This window comes from Branchiostoma floridae, chromosome 5, assembly GCF_000003815.2.
Source record: "Branchiostoma floridae strain S238N-H82 chromosome 5, Bfl_VNyyK, whole genome shotgun sequence".
NCBI lineage: Eukaryota > Metazoa > Chordata > Leptocardii > Amphioxiformes > Branchiostomatidae > Branchiostoma > Branchiostoma floridae.
The window spans coordinates 4,520,943-4,528,892 of NC_049983.1; the positions used below are offsets into that span (position 1 = coordinate 4,520,943).

At 39.6% G+C, this 7,950-nt stretch overlaps 1 long non-coding RNA gene across 2 annotated transcripts in view; it reads left to right on the forward strand.

Annotated features, from left to right (window-relative positions):
* LOC118415364 overlaps positions 1 to 4,868 on the forward strand; it is a 13,073-nt gene extending 8,205 nt beyond the window's left edge. Inside the window, exons 3-5 of one of the 2 annotated variants that reach the window (XR_004831113.1) lie at positions 1,770 to 1,877; positions 3,830 to 3,998; positions 4,367 to 4,868. This is a non-coding gene — a long non-coding RNA (uncharacterized LOC118415364). The remainder of the gene's footprint in view (positions 1 to 1,769; positions 1,878 to 3,829; positions 3,999 to 4,366) is intronic. The other variant, XR_004831114.1, reaches the window with a different exon arrangement.
* The last annotated feature ends 3,082 nt before the right edge of the window (positions 4,869 to 7,950 follow it).

The window sequence follows — 7,950 nt, forward strand, 5'->3', positions numbered from 1 at the left end:
GAACACGCCTCTAGCGTTTTTTGCTTAAACTGCAGCTTTCACAAAGAGAACAATGAATCATATTAGGGCTGGGTATCGGTACAGCGTACCGGTACAAAACCGGTTTTTCTTATTGGACCGGTCCAGAAGAACCGGACCTGAAAAAATTAGATGGACCGGATGTTGGACCGATTAGAAAATTAACATATTATTTTATCAGGCATTCACCCTTTTTGGCGCTTGCAGTTGGAAGAAAATGACAAGAGTGAAGTAGAGTAGAGTTTATAGTAATTTCTACCAAGGTTTACAGTCAATCGTACAGGTGCAGTTAGCGTTGTAGGATTTTAAAACGCCAGTGTAAGTCTAATACTCCACCAAACAGATTTCTTTGTAGTGAAATGGACAATTGGTATGAGTCATACTGAATCAGGTCCAGGTTCAGGTCCGGACCTGGACCTGATCCTTTGGACCTGAACCGGACCTGGACCTGAATTTTCTGTACCGGTACCCAGCCCTAAATCAGATGTTTCAGGCACTCTTATTTTTTGGGTGAAATGAAGTCATTTTCTTGTTGCTAACTTACATTAGAGATTATACAATGCTGAAAAAGTTTTTCAACCTTTTTAAAAGTTTTTTAATGTTGTTAATGATTTACTATGATGATTTATTACAACTGTTAAGCTTTATTACTGTGTGTACTTCTGTAATACTGCACATTATTTTGCATTTGTATTGTTGAAATTAAATATAAAATGTATGCTTACATGCAAATTTTTCATGTAATTGTAACTGGATAAGTATTCTGCCACACATATACCATGGTTTCAGGTCTGGAATTACCAACCTGAAACTCTGGACCTGAATCCAGACTTGTTGCAGGTTTTTTTTTTTTTTTTTTTTTCGCCCTGTCGCTCCAACTTTTTTCTGAAAAAATCCGAGAACCAACAAATTAAATTGGTATGGCCTAAATTCAGAGTGATGCAGGTAAAATGTGTCTGGTGCAGGTAATTTTCAATGTTATCTGCACCAGTGCAGTCTGGTATGCAGAAAAAAGGATTCTGAGCCCTGCAAACATATTCACCTTTCTAGACATTAAGAGACAAACGAATTTATACAACAGTAAGTGTTGTCCGTGGAAACTCAACCATTTGACTGTTAAGGCCACGCTTTTTATGCCCCATATTTCAAGTCGTGGCCTGCTGGTAATGTACATACATAATGTACTATTTCAATTGAAAGAATTAGCTTGCCTCAATATCATGAAAATTATGTTTCTGTGATCAAACATGCTTATACTGTAGTAGATAAGACTTAGGTCACAGCATTAGTACATCATGTAACCTTTATGGATGACATCAGTGCATAGTATTACATTGATAGCTCTGTGACGGAGGGTAACCTCTAATGATGGAGTATTATTGTTGGTGGATGTGATGACTATTTGCATCTGTATCTCTATGTTCTGTTTGCCACATTCGTATGTAATTTGACATGTCGTGTGCCCTCAGTTGCGCCATTACAGTATGCACGTTTTCTTCGCAGTCGCTGTTGTAATCAATGTAATAATATCAGAAATCACCCCTATATTTCCGGTATTGTGGAACAGGCCATTGGTTTTGGGGTTTGGTAATCAGCTTATCTCCAAGCAGACATTTGGTGTGATACTAGTGACTCATGTAGTTAAACTGTTCTGTATAATATGTTATGTATAAGTTGCCATACACTGTATCCTCTGCACTACAGTTGTCGTGCAATAAATTTCTTCTTCTTCTGTGTTGTCTAATGTACAGAACAGCTGTCGCGGTACAGGATCCCTAAACAGACTCTGGCTAACTACACACAGTGCATTGCATTGGTCATTGCCAGTGTTATGATAAACAAGTACATAATTTGTCCAGGTAAGCTACCAGTAATATTAGGGCTTCGTTTTCTTTCCAGTTCATCATTATTTCCCTGTCTAGGAAAATTCAATGTCAATATCATCAGCATAATAGATATTATTGCAACTGATGCAAAGGAATTCCATGAATATGTCACAGAGTATGTTTCCTACGCTCACTGGTTTTTGTTTAAATTAAAAAAAAAACAATCTCTTCAATAAAATAATATGTCGTAAACCTCCGTCAGTCTATCTCATCAAAAATTTCGAGACCTCATAAGATATTAAAAGCAATTGTAAATTTAGTCTTATATTTTCTCATTAATTATGCAATCAGTGTGATATATTTTTGTTTGGATCACCCGTCAGATTGAGGTTAACATTCTGTCATGAATTATGAAATTATGCACATTTGCATAGGTAATGAATTGCGATGTAAAAATGACGGCATTGGTCTCGCCTTACACGGGGGACATTGCTAACAAGGGACCAGTTTCACAGGGACTGCCTTAGACAAGACAAAAGGAGAGCGAAGCATGGTATGTGCATTTAGTAAGCAACAGAGCTTACTCTCTCTCCAGGCATACCGGCTGTTTCCCTATGACGGCATTGGTCTCGCCTTCCATGGGGGACATTGCTAACAAGGGACCAGTTTCACAGGGACTGCCTTACACCGTACAAAAGGAGAGCGAAGCATGGTATGTGCATTTAGTAAGCAACAGAGCTTACTCTCTCTCCAGGCATACCGGCTGTTTCCCTATGACGGCATTGGTCTCGCCTTCCATGGGGGACATTGCTAACAAGGGGCCAGTTTCACAGGGACTGCCTTAGACAAGACAAAAGGAGAGCGAAGCATGGTAGGTGCAGAAGTAAGCGACAGAGCTTACTCTCTCTCCAGGCACACCGGCTGTTTCCCTATGACGGCATTGGTCTCGCCTTACATGGGGGACATTGCTAACAAGGGGCCAGTTTCACAGGGACTGCCTTAGACAAGACAAAAGGAGAGCGAAGCATGGTATGTGCATTTAGTAAGCAACAGAGCTTACTCTCTCTCCAGGCATACCGGCTGTTTCCCTATGACGGCATTGGTCTCGCCTTACATGGGGGACATTGCTAACAAGGGAGCAGTTTCACAGGGACTGCCTTAGACAAGACAAAAGGAGAGCGAAGCATGGTATGTGCATTTAGTAAGCAACAGAGCTTACTCTCTCTCCAGGCATACCGGCTGTTTCCCTATGACGGCATTGGTCTCGCCTTCCATGGGGGACATTGCTAACAAGGGAGCAGTTTCACAGGGACTGCCTTACATAATACAAAAGGAGAGCGAAGCATTGAAGGTGCAAAGTGAGCTATGTTATAGAAGTATGTTGAAGGTATGTGAAAGTGAACAATGTGAATTTTGTGAAAGTGATAGAAATGGGAGGATTTTTTCGAGACAACATTGTCTACTTCAGGAGGAGATGAATAAATTAATGTAAATAAGGACCTTATTTGCATAATGAATTAGAAACGTATAATTAATATAATAACGAATGATATAATAGTTGTTTTAAATCATTTCATCGAGGTCTGTGATTGTGGAACTCTTGTTTAAACATGAAACTTTTTTAGTTTTCCATCCATTTTTATAAAAAGTTGCTGCCAATATCTTCAAGCTTTGTCAGATGTCAATTTTTTCCAGGATTAGTTTTCTCCTTGGAAGCGAATTCAAAGAAACGGCAATCACATGAGTATGTAGTGCAGAGACTTACAAGTGTAGTTTCCAGGATTTGATTATTGTATCTCTTGATTGATAGTATTTGTCTTTCAATAATTTTACCCAACATGTTTTGGTAATTGTGTTGTCCACTGTGAACATATTGACTGGCCAATAGTTCTGTCAACTATGTCATCATGTGTTAGGTATATACAACTTGTTTGATGATTTTGACATGAAATTCCTCTTCTGCATTAACACATTGTGTGTTTGAGTTGTACACATGTACAGGTGACTGTTCATTGATGGGGTGAGCAGGTGCCTTGAGAGAAGAAAAGAAAGGCTGGATCTTCATTCGAGGCCTTTCCATGCATGAGCATCCTACAGGCCCCGGAGGGCACACCGTGCCGGCCACTCCAGGTCTATGGAGAAGCGATCAAAGAGGTGCAAGACATTAGATATCTAATGGTGCCAGGATGGCCTAATGTAGATCCGACCTTAAAAAGTGCAGAGCATTGGCCTGGGCTGTGTTTTGGAAATTTGGAGAACCAAGCACATCCCGAAAGTGAAACCGTGTTTGTTTACATTTGCGAGTCCTTGGTTATAACACAAGATATGGAGAAAAGAATTTACTGAATTGAATATCAAATGGCTTGACTGGGTATTCATTCTACAGCAGGATCTATGAACTGACTAAAACAAAGCCGTTGATCGAACATGTGTGCTCGATTTGGTTGCACCTCCTGGGCTATATCCTGCATGCCTGAGGATTAACCTGCCAATATCTGTGCACTTTATGTACCAACACACAGCAAATGCAGACGAGGACGCCAAGCTACCCCGTATCTACAGTATGTTCAACCTCCCCACATGAGCCACCCCCATCTGCGCGAGACAACCTTGAGAATGTGTTTCAGGGTCAGCACTCAGTCAGAGCTCACCAGCAGAACTTTGCATCAAGGACAACACAGAACCCATTCCAGAACTTTGTTTCAGAACCCATCCAAGAACTTAATTTCACAGTCGACACAGACTGCAGTATTGACACTGTATCTTCATCCCGAATTTTACAAGAAACATATACACTTATGATCCACAAACTGCAGTAGTGACACTATCATTCCAATTTGAATAGACCTTCATTGTTGGTGTAGTTCTTTTACACCTTCAAATCTTCAATGTCTGGTCTCTGTAGGCCAAAATGTTTATTGCCACTCCTGAACTTTACAAGCCACAGAACTAACGATGGATGTCTTGCGGTGAAACTATAATTATTTAAGCTTTCAGCACTATACCACCTTAGTAGGTTTGTTAACACAGTTATATAATATATATATATATATATATATATATATATATATATATATATATATACACATATACATATATATAGTATTAAGTATTTACATGTAACTCTTATCTGTACTCTTGTTTATTTCTAAGCTATATTCTCATATTTTATTACTGTTAGTTACTGCTAAACAGAAAGGTACTGAAATACACAGGTTAACACATTTCTCTCCAGTAACTAGTGCAAGGTTTATATTACAATATCATACTGTTCTTAACTGTGATATGCATTCTCTTCATATAACAAAAAGGTACCTATTTCAAACAATATATTCCTATTAATCCTATTTTATAACCGCTAAAAAGCAGTTCATTTTGTATTGTCAGCACTGTTGTATCATGTGCCCAGTTAGTTTTGTAATCATTCCTCAGTTAAGCACAGTTGTATTATGTGCACACTTCAATGTTACCATAATCCTAACCAATAAGATAGTTTCAGACGGTAGACTGAAGTGCTTCAGGTAGAAAGAAATTTTCGAAAGGAAGGAAAAGTCTACCACGCCACCTTGGTATACTTCACTGTAACCTCAGTATGTTAAGAAGGTCATGTGACCTGAGTTGTACTTTGAGTGTTACCACCTTGCTCCACTTAGCAGCCATGTTGTAATAAAGGTCCACCTTGTGACTGTTGCTGAGCGGCCCCTTCGCAATCCTTGTGTGCTTAACTCATTTACTGAAGTAATTCAATATATATAATTGTACATATCAAATTCCATGCTGTACATGCAGCAGACGGCTGAACAGAGTATGGTGTTTTACTGTGTTTGAAGGGGGTATGGGGTAGTTTGTTGCAGAAAGATCAACTTTTGTTATAAGATTTTGTGATAGATATTTTGCTATAGCAGCAGGAACCCAAAGCGTAACCTGTCAATGCTTACTAGAGCTTCAATTACATTAAATCTCGTATCTGCTGTAAAGGAACCTTCAGCCTTGGAGATCAAAGGTGATCTCATGATTATAGGCAGAATCGGGCTGGAGCCTCGGGTAATTCGTGAAGTTTTCTGTGTAGGTATTCTGGTCATACCACCTGAGTTCAGTTCCACTGTTCTAGTACTTGAACATTTACTAGGCAATGCTTTTGACTAAAGGTTCTATCGAAAAATACAAAGTGCACACAAACACACACACACATAATATCCCTGTTTGTATTCTAAACACATGTCATAGTTGAATTTGTCACTAGCACATCTAAGATGCACTAAAGAGCAGTACATATGACTACCAGGTCCTGGACAAAAACAAACTTCTAACTCATTCCCAATCAGGCTTAGAAAGTCGCACTCGTGTACATGTGAAGCCGCTCTACACTCGGACCTGGAAGATTGAATTGAGTCGATCGACAAAAAGCAGCAAACTGACGGTATTTTCTGTGACTTGTCAAGGGCTTCCGACACGCTTGAGTTTAAGAGTTGGCGGATTTTCATGATATTTGGAATGTACGTAGCTTCAGAGATGCTTTACGCAATTAAATGCTGATCCACAGCAAACAGCTAAAAGGCCGAAATTTGCAGCAAATCAACATCCGCCATACACCTACCCCCACATCAAAGTCAACACCACAGCAAGTCCAGGTCCAAAAATATGACACAAAACGTGTTGCTGCAGTACCAAGGTCAACCAACAGGTGGTGCAAAACCCACCTGCACCATCACCATCCCTACACCTACCCACCCACCCACCGAAAACCATTGCAAACCTTCCATCGGTTCTTGAGATATCCCCCACATAACCTCCAGAGTGAAAACAATATAGCAACAATACCTCCATCTTCATGGAGGTAAAATGACAGGCCAAAGTTGGTATGTCGGATTGAACCAGAATGTAGGATGTAGCAATTGATATTCAATACATTGACAAGAACTATTAAAGAGTACTAGTATACTGGGGACTGTGGTTGATATATGGCTTTTATAACAATATTCACAAGGCCAGTTTGACCAAGGGGTTGGCAAAATTAACAGGTTTTGCGGTAGCACTTAACGAAGTTTACACCATTCTCCTACGCACTGCGACATTCAACGGCGCCAGCACGCAAACCGCCTCTTGTCTGTGCTCTACTATTTATAAGCAGAGCGGTCAGGAACTGATGGTGGCGGTTGAGATAGCAGAGTACAGACAAGAGGCGGTTTGCCTTCGCCGTTGAATGGGTTTATTAACTACTGACTAATGATAACGGCCTTATTACATTTAGTCAGTACTACTGACTAATGATAAATTGAGATCTAAGTAAAAAAAAAATGACACAATTCAATATGGTTAACGTACAACATGGGCAAAATTCATGAATGAATGAAAGAGGATGTTCAACATCTTCTCACTTTTTTGTACAAGTGTATATACATTTGTGTATATAGGAACAGATGATGTTTGATATACAGGGCCTATCTAGGTGCATCAGAAATAGAAATTTATCCGTTCTATTATCATATTCAACGTACAGGAACTCTTTTATGATATAGTTATAAAGCATAATTCTTCAGTCTTATGGTACAAGTTCATAGTCTAAGATAACGTGTTGTTCATCTTCTACCTGTTGTAGATCACAAAATTGGCAGACTCTATGACTATGCTGCAGAGGAGTGTTGTTGTGCCTTCCCGTTTTGATATGTAACTTGTGGCAACTAATTCGAAGTTTACTTTTAGCCACTCTGTGTTGTATGTTGTCCACCATCTGATATTCTTCTTCTTTATGAATAAACTTGAATAATCTATAAGTCCGTAATTTGTTACCGAAAGATTTGTCCCGGTTGTCGTTGTGTATTTCGGCTTTAAACGTGTTGGCTGATGGCGTTAGTTATAGGTAATAGCCTTGTTCCTAGAACTATGATACTTGAGATCTCCATATGTAGACAAAACCGCATTCCTACAGAATCTTTTTATGAACACCGGACGCCCAGCATTTGTGACCATTAGCATCTAGTTGTACTTGACAAGATAGGGCATCGGCTTGTCACGGTCAGCTGGCACGTTTTGGCGGATTCTAAGATTTAGAAAGTGTTTGATAGGCGTTCACGGAGGCTTCCACTGGAATGGGATACCGCCCTAA